We start from the raw sequence: 14,983 nt of genomic DNA on the forward strand, positions 1-14,983 counted from the left end.
CAATGAGAGTCGGCGCGCATGACGTAGGCACTTGGGTCATTGCCCTCCCGGCGAGGCCTGATTCGCCTAGTCAGTGTGCTGGGGACTCTTGTTCTGTAGTTTGAGCGGCTCGCTCGCTCCTGCATCGACCCAAGAACCATAAGGGGGCATGGAAGGTAAGATTCTAAGTGTCTTGAAATGTTACGAGGGCGATGGGAGGAACCAGGCTCGTTATTGTTACGAGCGATTACTTCAGCAGGGTTACTTTTAAGCTAACATGTTAGAAACATGTTCTGAAATCATGTGTGATTCTCACTTAAATTTATCTGGTCTGTTTTAACGGCTTTATCTGGTAGTGATGGGTGGTTGAGCCCTCTTAAGAATATCATTTGCTTATAGTCATGGTAGACATTATTAAATTTGTCAAGTGAAAGGAAATGTAAGGTACCAGAGCCTCCCGAGTTTCGCGTCTTGTGTGGTGGCGTACTTGTACTGAAAGTCATTGGACTTTTTAGCCCTGATACTGAACCCTTGTATATATTATATATAACTCAATCGGAAGGTTTACTAATTAATTATGAGTCCGGCATTGTTATTTAATGTTCCGGAATTATCTGGTACTAATTCAGGAAGTATATGTTGGAGCTAGTCCTCTCTAAAGGAGGAGATAATAATTGTACGATTGATTTAAGGTGGGGCTGGTCCCTTTGAAGTTATTTACGAATATGGGTCAAACACCCCTCTTAGCTATGTTAGTGTTTAAAACTTTCTATACCTGTTTCATGTTTGCTAAGTTTGTTAAATAAATACTCTAGTCAAGCTGTTAAGCCACGTCTATCAAGTATTATAATTTCTGGCTTGTTACCCCATGTTTGATAGTCCCAGATCGTTTCGCCCGCACCTTCTTTATGGTCCTGTCGGTAGAATTTATGGCACAGTTAATTTAATGGCAGAGCTAGACTCTTACTTTCAAGGAGCACCTTTAGTCGTTAGTCGTGTTTTTCTGGGAATATCTAAAATTATACCGAACGAGTTTATAGATTCAGTGTATTCCGCGTGCCTTCCGGTGATATGTGACGGCATTTCTCGGAGACAACCCGAACAACCATTACTGTTATCACCCACAATATTTTCTAGGCACTCACTCAGTTCAGTTTTGTTGACGGATACAGTTCTTACGCATCGTTCCCTAAAATTCCATATAGTAACGGAATTTTTCAGGATCCGTTTCTTAACGATCTCATCTAGTCCGGCTGTCTGCTTGGAAGATTTGGAGAAAAACGAGGAAAATCCCTTTGAATGACTAAAAAACCTTTCACTTGCTTGGTTTGGGTTTCACAGCGCTCGATAATCAAGTTCAATTGATAGGCATAACAATGAACAAAGTGCGCATTTTTGTACCTGGCCTTTATTCTTGCCTGTACACCAATGTGTGGTCCGTTCATCACATTCCAACCATCATAGCTCTGGGCAATAACTTTTTGGGGGACTTATTTACCTCCATTTTTTCTAGTTCGGCAAATAAAGCTTGATTAATTCCGTATATACCGGTACGTAATTTTCACATTAGATTTTTCACATTAGATTAGATTAGATTTACATTATTTAAATGTAGTCATTATTGTACACTGAGTGGCCAAAAGTCATGGGAAGACACTGAATGTGATGGTTAATAACGAGTCGCTCCTCCGCGAGCCCTCAAAACGGCAGCAATACGGCAAGGCATCGACTCTACAAGGTGTTGGAATCGTTCTGGAGGGATCTGGACCCACGCATCTTGCACTGCTACTCACAATAATTGGTCTTGTGTAGTTGGTTTGGGTTTCATGGAGCGTACACCAGCATCGACAGCATCCTATAAATGCTCGAATGGATTAGGATTGGGGGATCTGGAGGGCCAATCCATGATCGTAACTTAATTGGAGTGCTCCTCCAACCACCTCCGTGCCACCGCAGAGCGGTGACATGGCCCATTATCTTGTTGAAATAAGGCATCTCCATCAGGTTACTCTATGGCCAAAAAGGGATGCAGATGGTCTGAACGAATGTCCACATAACGTATACCAATCAGCGCTCCCTGCAGCCGGACAATGGGGCCTAATTGCGACCATGAGAACGCCGCCCAGACCAGAACTGAGCCACCTCCCGCCCGGCACACTCTCACGCGCCCATCTGCTAGATACTACTGGAACCGGGATGCATCGGACCATACCATGCGCCACTGTTCCATGGTTCATTGCCGATGTTCGCGGGCCCATGCACGTCGTTGAGCTCTTTGTCGAGGTGTTAGCAAAGGGACATGAGTTGGTCGTCGGCTAGTGAAGCCTATACGGCGCAGTTGCCCCCTTACAGTCCTGGCAGAAATGGGTTTCTGACTCCCAACATTCAACTGGGCGGTGGTCTGACTCACAGTAGCCCGTCGAGCGCCCAGTATGGTTCTGCGGAGGCGACGTGATGTCCGTTCGTTAAACACATGTAGTCTTCCCTGCGGCGGTTTACGCGGGTGGTAACATTCTCTCTGCGGTATTGAAGACCCACCTTCGACACTGCTGACCTCGGAAACACGAATTCGCGTGTAATCCCCGCAACGCTATGACCCAGGCGCCGTGCGACGATGATCACCCCTCGTTCAAAGTTGGTTAACTCGTGACGTGTTGCCATCTACACGACACTGTTGTCTGTGAGACCGCTCAGCTAAGCCGCAGCTAGCTGCAACGCTCAGGGGCATACACGGCACATTTTCTAATGGGACACCCCTTCCCGCGACTTTTGGCCACTCAGGGTATATTCAAATGGCAAAAATAACGGACAAGGACAGCTTTAAGATCCAGTGTCGAAAACATTAATGTAATGACTTTCATTTGATATGAAAGAAACTCGATTTTGCACTTCTTTCTTCTGTCAGAGTTGTCAAGAAAGAAGTGTGTGAAAATGTACCCCCGACCTAAGAGTCCACCAGCCGCTATTGGGCACTAATTTTCCTTTTTCCTTTCTTTTTTCAAATAGAACAGTGCGTTTTGTATAACTTACCTAGATTTGAACTTACAAATATTATGAATTGAGGGCCGTGATTATTTTAAAAATCGATCAAGAATTTCTCGAGAAAATGTATTTTATTCAATCGTGTTTCAATTGCCAGTCGAGGGCTGCCATGTTCGATTCGTGCTACATATGGCACGTCGGCATACAGAATTCCTTCACCTTCTTCTCACAGCCTGGTTTCGCTCTATTATTCCCATGAATTCACTATGAAAAAATATATAATTTGACACATTTAATATCGCCGTAGGTTACAGGTAAAGGAAAAGTAGATACGCGATGGATTTCCTTTTCTGTTCGACTTCCCTGGCCAACCCTTGTTCTCTTCAGATCCCGACGCTGTTAGGTTTGCGAAGTCTAGGGACTGCTCAATTTTCACGGGCTTCGTGGCCGTTCTCTTTCTTTTGTTCATTCCTCGATGGATCGTACAGCTTCCTTTCTCTCTTCCGATTAGTGTTAAGATTGGCCGGTTGTACTAGTTTTGGTGATGGGATAATCGAATACAAAATACTCCCTTATCCGATTATTTCATTTATTCGAATATTTTTATTTCATTCGAATGAATGAGGCAATCGAATAGTGCATATTTTTTCCATTCGATTATTTTTCGATTATTCATTCGAAACTGCATTCGAATGAATGAGGCAATTGAATAGTGAATGATTTCGAAATAATGGAATGAAAAGTGATTATTTTGGGAGGGAGCGTGTTAGCTCAGTGACGTAATCACTGCCTCCCCACAATTTCCGGTCATTGCATATTGGTGTTATTCGAAGTCCGCGTAAAATGCGATGAATCGTGGCTTGTAGTCGCAAGATTGAAAGCCACGTAATACCGGAAACTAGGCTTTTTGACTCATTGAAACAGTCTTCAATCACTCTCTTCCCAGTTTCGGAATAGGTAAGTTGAATTTGAACTTAAAAACAGCTCATACTGCACAATATAATTTCAAAATTATATTATCTTGTCGTGGTAGCAACACATTACAAAATGTTACATAATATTAACATTTAAATAATTAAAAATATTCTTTCTACTTTCATTTCCCAAACGTAAATTGCTTTGTAACATATACATAAAATCTTAAACAAATATGAATCAAAGATGCTGTTATACAAATTCACAGAAACAGTAAAAATACTATATACAATTTCACATGAAATTATCATAAACCTGTCAAAAAATAAACTCTATAAACTTATACATGTATACTTACACACGCACTTGAAACTTAATGAAGCGTAACACAAATGTTATAACTACCTGTATCTGGGTCCAAACACTTCTGCATGAAAACGGTAGATGGTATGAATGAGAAAATAAAAAATGACTGAAGAGCTACAAATGCTGGCCTATCCAAAACAATAAAACAAGGCACGCACTCTTGTAAGAGGAATCATAAAACATTTAAAAACCACTTTAATAATAATGGTAATTGCTTTACGCCCCACTAATTACTTTTACGGTTTTCAGAGGCACCGAGGTGCCGGAATTTAGTCCCGCAGGAGTTCTTTTACGTGCAGTAAATCTACCGACACGAGGCTGACGTTTTTGAGCACCTTCAAATACCACCGGACTGAGCCAGGATCGAAACTGCCAAGTTCGCGTCAGAAGGCCAGCGCCTCAACCGTCTGAGCCATTCAGCCCGGGAAAAAAGCCACCCTCCACAAGGACCCTGTTCAGCATACCAGGCGAGGCCGCCTGGGCGAGGTGCTGGCCATTCTCCCCAGTTGTATCCCTGATCCAAAGTCTGAATCTCCACGACTCAGCCCTTGAGGCGGTAGAGGTGGTGGGATCCCTCGCTGAATCCGAGGGGAAAAACCGACCCTGGAGGGTAAACAGATTACGAACGAACGATATTATAAATAAATTAAGGTACGGTATCAAAATATAACAAGTGGCCGATTATTATGCGAGTAAGTGTATCATCTAAAGTTGTTGAAACTTATGAGAATGTTTTCATTCATATTGCAACAATATGAAATAACTATGGAAATGATACAACAAATTAACTGTAAAGTACCTCAGTGTGGCATGAAAATATGGGCGTACGCAAGAGGAGTATTTACCGGGAAAATCCACCCCTCTCTCTTCTTGAAAATTTGAAATTCTGTTTTTAATTGAAACACGAAACAATTATAATAAATATTATTAATTGGACATCACTATTAGTTCCCACGTTGAAAGTAACACCTGCGATCAAAACTAATAATACAACAACAACAATAATAATAATAATAATACTTGCTTTACGGCGCGCCGACACAGATAGGTCTTATGGCGATGGTAGGATAGGGGTGGGAAGGAAGTGACCATGGACTTAATTAAGGTACAGCCCCAGCATTCGCCTGGTGTGAAAATAGGAAATCACGGAAAACCATCTTATGGGCTGCCGACAGTGGTGTTCGAACCCATTATCTCCCGAATGTAAGTGCGACCCTAACCGCATGGCCAACTCGCTTGGTTATAATAATAATAATAATAATAATAATAATAATAATAATAATAATAATAATAATAATAATAATAATAATAATAATAATAATAATAATAATAATAATATATTTTAAGATTCCTAACACACGTGTCTTTAAGTGCTGAATATATGAACACTAATTCTTGTAAATGTTCAGTGAGCATACGTCTGGTTTACATACTCTCCGTAGTTAGCACATCCGTAAATTTCCTTTCCAGAAACTGTCTTAAAAATGAACCCCCTTGACGAAATTCTACATAAACCACTTCAGGAAAGACGCAGTTAAAATTATGGGAATAGCAAAATCGGTCCAGCTTCTCTTTCACCTTCCACTTAAATGAGACGATAAGAGAGTCTGCGAAGAACATGAGAACTCAAGATCCTAGCGAACAGCTTACAATTGGATTGGTTCCTTGCGCCATCAAGTTATCTCTTGGAAGTTGTATTTGACCATTGTATGTTCTGAGAGAATCGTTGTTAAATGGCGATGCCATGATGTCATGTCGTGGAACAGCTGGAATACGTGGGTTAAAGTAAATCGTACCGTGTCATTAGCCTACACTTTAATTTCAATCTTTCATCACGAATTAGGGGGATCGAACCACGTCACATAGGATAAAGATAGGTGTGATGGCAAATCAATAACAGTGACAGCTTCCCTCAACTGCGCAGTCCGGGAAATTTGACACTTCGGCCCGCTTATCGTGCTTTCTCTTAGTGGTGACGGAAGTGGTTCCTTCGCCGGTGCGCCTTCGAATGCATTCCGGTAAGACTGCATCTTTGACAAATTTTACTTCTAGTTGTAATGCAGTTAATATATAATATTAATCCATCCTCAACTTCTGGCGCAAACTTTTGATCTCTTAGATATTTGGCAGTTAATTGGAAAGAGAAAGAGGGAATCGGCTCTTGAGTTTAAAATCACTACCCAATATGGAAAAGGCTAAATTATACACGCAGTTTGTGATCTACCTTCACGTGTATTTTATTTATTTATTTATTTATTTATTTATTTATTTATTTATTTATTTATTTATTTATTTATTTATTTATTTATTTATTTAATTATTTATTTATTTTTACTACCGACAGGTAAAGAATGAGAATTTTTCATTTTCCTACATGATTCGACGAACTATAAGATTCACAGACTCTTTATTCTCGAAATATTATTTCATTCTGTCACTCAATTATGTGGGATGTTCGACTGATTGGCTGAATGGTCAGCGTTGAGACCTTCAGTTCAAAGCATCCCGGGTTCAATTCCCTAATGGGACGAGGATTTTAATCGCGTCTGATTAATTCTTCTGACTCGGGGACTGGATGTTTGTGTTTGCCTCAACACTTTCCTCTTCATATTCAGAAAACATACTACACTACCAACCACCACAGAAACACACAATACCGGGCGAGTTGGCCGAACGGTTAGAGGCACGCGGCTGTGAGCTTGCATCCGGGAGATAGCGGGTTCGAATCCCACTGTTGGCAGCCCTGAAGATGGCTTTCCGTGGTTTCCCATTTTCACACCAGGCAAATGTTGGGGCTGTACCTTTATTAGAGCCACGGCCGCTTCCTTCCAAGTCCTAGGCCTTTCCTATCCCATCGTCGTCATAAGACCTATCTGTGTCGGTGCGACGTAAAGCCCCTATCAAAGAAAAGAAACGCGCAATATGATCACTCCCTCGATATATGGTTGGCGTCAGGAAGGGCATCCGTCCGTAAAACAGGGCCAAATCCATATGTGCGACACAGTTCGCACATGCGACCCCACAGATGTTGGAAAAGCTTTAGAAGAAGAAGAAGAAGATCCAATTGTGTGGGATGGAACTGCGAGAGATTGATGGATTTTTTTTTAAGAAACGAATTCATTCGCGTGAGGTAGGCGTATATTTATTCACTTTATAATTATTGATTTTTCTGTTATGTTCTTGGAGATTCAACATACAGCATTTAATACGGATACTCGTACAGGCATACTGAAATGGAAGTGACAGGGGTATCGTAGGTCCCTGAAAATTCTTATACCTCTTCTACTTAGTTTCATCAACAGCTAACGGTCTACAGTCATGGATGGGTTCTTTCATTACATTTTTTTTTTTGAAAATCATGAGGAACTTTGTAAAGGAAGACATGAAATACTGTATCATCGGCATTTTCACCAATGAAGACTTGAAATAATATAGCGTTCCAAACAATTCGAAAAATATTAAGGGAGACAAGAATCTATTGTGCACAGAAGTAACTCTGTTTAAAAGCAAATTCGATATAAAGTTTCAAGGTAAAGAAAGTTAAGTCGAAAGGAAAATCGAAATTAAAATACATACTGAAGGAATGTAATATATGTTTAGTTATATTATTGCAGTCCGCCTCTGTGGTGTAGTGGTTAGTGTCATTAGCTACCACCCCCGGAGGCCCGGGTTCGATTTCCGGCTCTGCCGCGAAATTTGAAAAGTGGTACGAGGGCTGGAACGGGGTCCACTCAGCCTCGGGAGGTCAACTGAGTAGATGTGGGTTCAGTTCCCACCTCAGCCATCTTGGAAGTGGTTTTCCGTGGTTTCCCGTGGTTTTTCACTCCTCCAGGCAAACGCCGGGATGGTATCTAACTTAAGGCCACGGCCGCTTCCTTCCCTATTCCTTGCCTGTCCCTTCTTATCGTCCCATTCTCCGCAAGGCTCCTGTTCAGCATAACAGGTGAGGCCGCCTGGGCGAGGTACTGGTCATTTTCCCCAGTTGTATCCCCCGACCCAATGTCTCACGCTCTGGGACACTATCCTTGAGGCGGTAGAGGTGGGATCCCTCGCTGAGTCCGGGGGAAAACCAACCCTGAAGGGTAAAACAGATTGAGAGATAGAGAGAATATTATTGCCAAGTCGTATTCTAATTACTCAATATATTTTCATGCGTATTTCATTAAACCATTACATTGCTTTTGCCTACAACAGTTGCTTTTGTCCACTGGTAGACATTACCCTTTGCTTTTACCTGGAATCACAGTCACATACCATGTGTGTACATGCTTCCGTTGATGTTGTGTAAAGAAGAACGTATATGAGCTTTAGAGGATTAGTCAGACTGATAAATAATTTGAGAAAAGTAACTCTTTATCTCGCGCCGTTGTCATGTTATGAGCTGCTGAAGTGAGCTAATCACATCGCTTCGTAGGCGAATTCAAATGGGCTTTGCGAGACGGTGTAGTTAAATTTGCACGAGACTTTAAACGGGCTTGAGAGCAGCAATCGAGGAAACAATGCTTCGCCATGGGAGGGATTTGAATACTGACCTCGCAGTTGACAGGATCGTGCCATAGCCATTACGCTAAGGTGACACTGGCTGAAGCCCACCGTGTGTTTGTGTTTGATGGTGATATCTCCTAACGATGCTTATCATGTGACGCTTCCTGTTCTCAAAGGTTTTCATAGCTGCTCCGAGCTGTAGTTGATACACGAGAAGCTGACAGTGCCGGTTGAAGTCGACGACCCTCAGCCATTAATTAGGATGTCCAAATAGGATTTGTTTTTCAGTTGTTTAAATCTTGAACATTACGTTGGCCGGGAAAAGTAAAGAAGTACAGCCAGTGCCCTAAGGCTCCCCCAACATCGGTAAGTGAAACATTGGGAAGTAATCGTCTGCATAAGCAAATGGACTACTCGTTACCGCGCGAATTGCGATTGGCTTGCGTGTGTATTCATTTCAAGTAATCTACGTCCAATAAATGTTGAATTCATAATTCTGCTCTGAATTTTCGAATGAAGGCGTGAGCAAGTCTTTTCCTACATGTTGTAACTCTTGTATTTATGACCTCCATCTTTATTTTTAACTAAGTGCAGTTCCCTTTTCCTTTACTTGTATACAGGATGAGTAAGCCAAAATGTTCACTTTATATAATTTTTAACAATTTAAGACATCAAAAAATCTGTTTTCACATTCAGTGTTACCAAGGAGTTCATAGTTGATCTTGTATTTTTCCAGTACCTATGTCAATATCTGCTGAGGTAACAACACTATAATTTTGTACTTTTAAATGGAACTAAACAGTTTTCTACGCCTAACATTAGAGGGCGTAATTATTTTCAAAATCTGACAAGTACTTAACGAGAAAGTCCGCCTCTGTGGTGTAGTGGTTATTGTGATTAACTGCCACCCGTTGAGGCCCGCATTCGATTCCCGGTTCTGCCATGAAATTTGAAATGTGGTATGAGCACTGGATAGGGGTCCACTCAGCATCGGGAGGTCGACTGAGAACAGGGGCCTTCGATTCCCACCTCAGGTATTCTCGAAGTGGTTTTCCGTGCTTTCCCACTCCTCCAGGCAAATGTCGAGATGGTACGTATCTTAAGGCCACGGCAGCTTCCTTCCCTCTTCTTGCCTATCCCTTTCAATCTTCTCATCCACCACATGGCCCCTGTTCAGCATAGCAGGTGAGGCCGCCATGTGTCTCACGCTCCAGGACACTGCCCTTCAGACGGTAGAGGTGGGATCCCACACTGATTCTGGGGGGGGGGGGGGGGGACTAACGGATTTACGAATTAAATAATACATTTACGAGAGAATGGAATGTCTTAAAGCGTGCTCCATTCATGAGCCGTGTGCCACCCTACTCGAATGAATCACTAACCAGATGGCCAATGCATGCGCTAAGTTTGTATCATGTGCTGTTGAATTTGATTTCTTATGTTAGCTATAAATTTATTAATAATAATATTATACAGCCTACAGTAATCATTTTCTGTTGCTAGTAAGGGAATTCGAACACTTACAAATATGGAGGTTTTTCTTCAGAGTTAGAGGTTTTAGAGCTTGATTAGAGGATTTCCATGCCATGGAGTTGGCAAACCTGCTCCTGAGAGCCCTTTTATGATTCCTCTTTCCTGCATACTTGAGTGATGGTTCCGTCATGTTTCCTTTCCATTCCAGCAGTCATCTTCATTAAAGTAGGTATATTCCTGATTACTAGCGGCTGACGACCACGCCATTTTGGACTTTATAAATACAATCACAGCAACAACCACATCGCTTGTTAATTCGTTACCATGGCAACAAAGTAATATGTCCAGATCAGTGACCAGTGGCGTAGCCAAAATATATATATCGGGGGGGGGGGGGGTGAGGGATATCATAGTAGGTGCCTAGAGGCACTCCCCCATTTTTTATTTGTGCTGGTAAAAATGTGTTGCCAGACAATCTTAAACATTAGAACGTATGTAGACCTACATTCACTACACTGGACTCTCATTTTTATAATACTGTATTTCAGAGGAAATTCGAAAACCATAAGAAATTAAAAACCACATTTTTGTAAAAAGAAATGAGTTACTGTAAAATTACAGGGGTTTCTTTTACGGAGGATGACAAATGGTTAGTATACAGTGCTTATCATACCAAAAACGAAAGCTTTACCTTTGGCATTGTTACGCTTGAAGTGAATTACACATGAATATTAATAATAATAATAATAATAATAATAATAATAATACAACCTATTTTAAATCGACCTCCATTAAGCAGAAACTTGCCGTTAATGGAAAATTACCTCTGTCCCTTATTTGAGCGTAAAATCACACTGGATTAGGCGGATACTCTCAAACGCGGAATGGAAGCCAGCATAAGCCCTTAAAACGCAAAATTTCCAATCCTCCTGTGATGCAACGAGAGTTACTGGATATGACACAGTACATTCCTTCTCACCGAGTGAGTGGCTGTGAGGTTTGCGTCACATAGCTATCAGCTTGCATTCGGGAGATAGTGGGTTCGAACGTCACTATCGGCAGCCCTGAAGATGGTTTTCTGTGTTTTTCCATTTCATACCAGACAAACGCTGGGGCTGTACCTTAATTAAGACTTTCTTCCCACTCCTAGCCCTTTTCTATCCCATCGTCACCATAAGACATATTTGTATCGGTGCAACGTAACGCACATTGTAAAAAAAAAAGCCTTCTGTCCCAGACTCTTTGTTTTGGGGGTTAAATGAAAATCCATAGCCTGTTTCCTGTCATTCGACCGGTTCAGGAATGAAATGAATTAACCCCTTGTAGCAGCGAGGATGGGAATTGTGCCGGTGCCGAAGGCTTTCGCACTCCTCTGGGACAATGATTAATGTCTGATAGATGAAATGAAAAGATACTGGAGAGTGTTGCTGGAATAAAAGATGACTGGGAAAACCGGGTACCCGGAGAAATACCTGTCCCTTCTCCGCGTGGTCTAACACAAATCTCGTATGAAGTGACCGGGATTTGAATCACGGAACCCAGCGGTGAGGGGCCGGTGTGCGGCCATCTGAGCCTCGGAGGCTCTGTTTTGGGAATTAACTGAATTAACTTCGACCGGCTGGACCCCCGGGACAATTCATTTTCCATACGTTACTCTACAAATAGCTGCAACCTCTGGGAATCACCCCCTGCAGTTCGGCAGTTCTCACGACGGGAAAAAGATAATAAAGACTTATCTAGATGTCGTCAGTGGTAGGAGCTACAGGAATTCGTCCTATGGCGGAATTATTCGCTTATGTTTGTTGTAATTTCTGAGGTTAAGGTTTTAGTACTAAGTCAGGCAGTCAGGATTACGACCACTGCAATTGGAAAAAAATGTATTTGACTGCTGTAGAATGTATAGTACTGTTGTTGTTGTTGTTGTTGTTGAGTCAACAGTCCATAGACTAGTTTGATGCAGCTCTCCATGCCACCCTATCCTGTGCTAACCTTTTCATTTCTACGTAACTACTACAACCTTCATCTACCCCAATCTGTTTGTCATATTGATACCTTGGTCTAACCCTGCCGTTTTTTACCACCCCCACTTCCCTCAAAAAGTAACTGAACAAGTCCTGGGTGTCTTAAGATGTGTCCTATTATTCTGTCTCTTCGTCTGGTCCAATTTCACCAAATCGTTCTCCGCTCACCAATTAGATTCAGTATACCTTAATTTGTGATTCGATTAAATCATCTCACCTTCAGCATTTTTCTGTAACACCACATTTCAGAACCTTCTATTCTCATTCTTTCTGAGCTAATTTTTGTCCATGTTTCACTTCCATGCAAATGCTGCGCTCCAGACGAAAGTATTTAAAAATGTATAATTCCTATATCAATGTTCGTTGTGAGCGAATTTCTTTTCTTATGAAAGGTCTTCCTTTTTTGTGCTAGTCTACATTTTATGTCCTTACTTCTGCCATCATTAGTTATTCCACTACTCAAGTAACAATATTCATCTACTTCATTTCCTAACGTAATAATACTGTACCTTTAAGAAAACATCCATTTTATGTATTCTAATAATGTTTGACATGTTTTCAATTGTCTAGTGCGAATAAGTGGAGAAGGTACACTATTTAAATGGAAACCTGGCTTCAGTAGAAAAATGTCCTGATCCCGTGCGATTCCATTTAAGATAGGTTTTACTGTAATAATAATAATAATAATAATAATAATAATAATAATAATAATAATAATTGCAGAGAATAATATTTCAATCCGTTTTTTAAATTCAGTTCTTACTAGCAAAATAATCCTTACCTTGCAAAAGTTCCTCAGGAGACCTTGAAGTAGCAGAGTCCAGACTTTTTCAAGGTTCGCTTCTGCTGGTAGCTCCCAGGACATCGCATAATATTTGATGAGAGTATGATTAGGTAGTTCTAAGGGACAAAACAAGGGGATTATAAACCCCTATCAGCATTAATCATATAGGAAAAAGAGAAGGGGTTCTAAACCCTTGAAAACAAGTGTATCCCTAAAGAAATGGAAAGCCGGACTGAGTGGCTCAGACGGTTAAGGCGCTGGCCTTCTAACCCCAACTTGGCAGGTTCGATCCTGGCTCAGTCCGGTGGTATTTGAAGGTGCTCAAATACGACAGCCCCGTGTCGGTAGATTTACTGGCACGTAAAAGAACTCCTGCTGGACTAAATTCCGGCACCTCGGCGTCTCCGAAGACCTTAAAAAGTAGTTAGTGGGACGTAAAGCAAATAACGTTGTTATTATTATTATTATTATTATTATTATTATTATTATTATTATTATTATTAAAGAAATGGAAAGAATAAGTGTGAGGATTGAAAATTCCTTAGGTTTCAGAAAACTGATAGATTGCAAGTGGTTGAGAAAGTGTGAGCTCTTAAGTTGTTCACTGTTGGGTATTGTAGGGACTGTGCACCGTCATGAATCGCCAACGAGGGGCAGCACCGTTACTATGAGAGTGTTGATATCTGTAGTTGTAATATATTTATGTTCAGTAGTGTTGTTCATTGAAGGCAAGAATATAAGTGTCGTACATTATTGTTAAGTGAAAGTGAAGAGCGTGTGATTTGGTGATGGTTTTCACTTAGTGTAAACGCAGTGCTGAGCTTATAAAACTTATAAACATACCGAGGAGATAAAAATGCCTACTTACTTCGTTCCAGGCTGTAAGACCGGCTACAAAACTTTGAAACAAACTAAAGATGAAATAGAAATTTCAAAATGGCAAAAGGCGATTCCCAGAAAAGACAAAAATCATTCTGATAAAGTGTTATGTGTGCAATTCATATTTGGCTGATGAATTTATAGTTAAATCACTCATCTGAAATACAAGGTAGGGATAAGGTGGTCTTACAACTGGAGCAACTTGGTGCCAGAAAGCAAAAGGTGATTACTGACTCCATGCTAAAAAAATGTCAGCTAAGAAATAAGAAAAGGATGAGATATGTCAATGAATTCCTTTTAGATAGTTTCTTATTTAAAATGAAATCACCTTAGGGCTAAGGGCTATAGACCTGTTTAAAGCATGACATGCTTCATTCGGAAACTCATCTGTGAAAATTAGTTCAAGGCCTTAAGTGTCCTTACGGGGTGAACACCTATGCCATTAGTGCTACTGAGAACAATTTCTGCGATGAGAAGAATTATGGGTTTCACCTCAGACAGAAATCAGTCTAATAAAAGGGTGTGGAAATGTTAGGAATAAATAGTAAAGAGGGGAAGGTCATGTGCTCTATTTCTAACCCTCTTAATTCTAGCAGGAGACTTTGGGCCTTTTCAGATGTCTAATGAAACTGTCATTTTATATTGAATTAATATTGTTTCCAAGTATCACCCGAAATGGACAATATAACCATTGCAGCTTTTACTGATGACATAGCTTTCATTTATAAATCACTCCAAGATGCTCAAGAATCTGTGGGGATGGCCAGATCCCTGTTGCATAATGTTGGCCTAGAATTAAATAGAGTGAAATCATCAGTGATAAACATTAACAAAGGTAGACTCACAGAAAAGGACCTAATACTAGATTAGAGGAATTAAACTTAATGAAACCATAAAATATCTGTGAGTTGCTTTCAGTGAAGAAATAAAATTTAATCACGGTAAAATAATGATAGATCTTCGTAATGAATTGGAGGTTTTCGTGTCTTCTCCAAGGTTATGCCCTGACGGAAAAATGAATGTAGTCAAACAATATTTATGGCCAAAGCCTGTTTATTCCTTGCAAATGTCGCCATTACATCAACTGTCAAAATTGTTC

At 40.8% G+C, this 14,983-nt stretch overlaps 1 protein-coding gene across 2 annotated transcripts in view; it reads left to right on the forward strand.

Annotated features, from left to right (window-relative positions):
* Nucleotides 1–8,962: 8,962 nt before the first annotated feature.
* LOC136864480 (beta-1,3-galactosyltransferase 5) overlaps nt 8,963–14,983 on the forward strand; it is a 350,311-nt gene continuing 344,290 nt past the window's right edge. For both annotated transcript variants that reach the window (XM_068226292.1, XM_067141507.2), the window contains exon 1: nt 8,963–9,093. The gene's annotated coding sequence lies outside the window, so the exon portion shown is untranslated. The remainder of the gene's footprint in view (nt 9,094–14,983) is intronic.

This window comes from Anabrus simplex, chromosome 2 (assembly GCF_040414725.1).
Source record: "Anabrus simplex isolate iqAnaSimp1 chromosome 2, ASM4041472v1, whole genome shotgun sequence".
NCBI classification, from domain to species: Eukaryota; Metazoa; Arthropoda; class Insecta; order Orthoptera; family Tettigoniidae; genus Anabrus; species Anabrus simplex.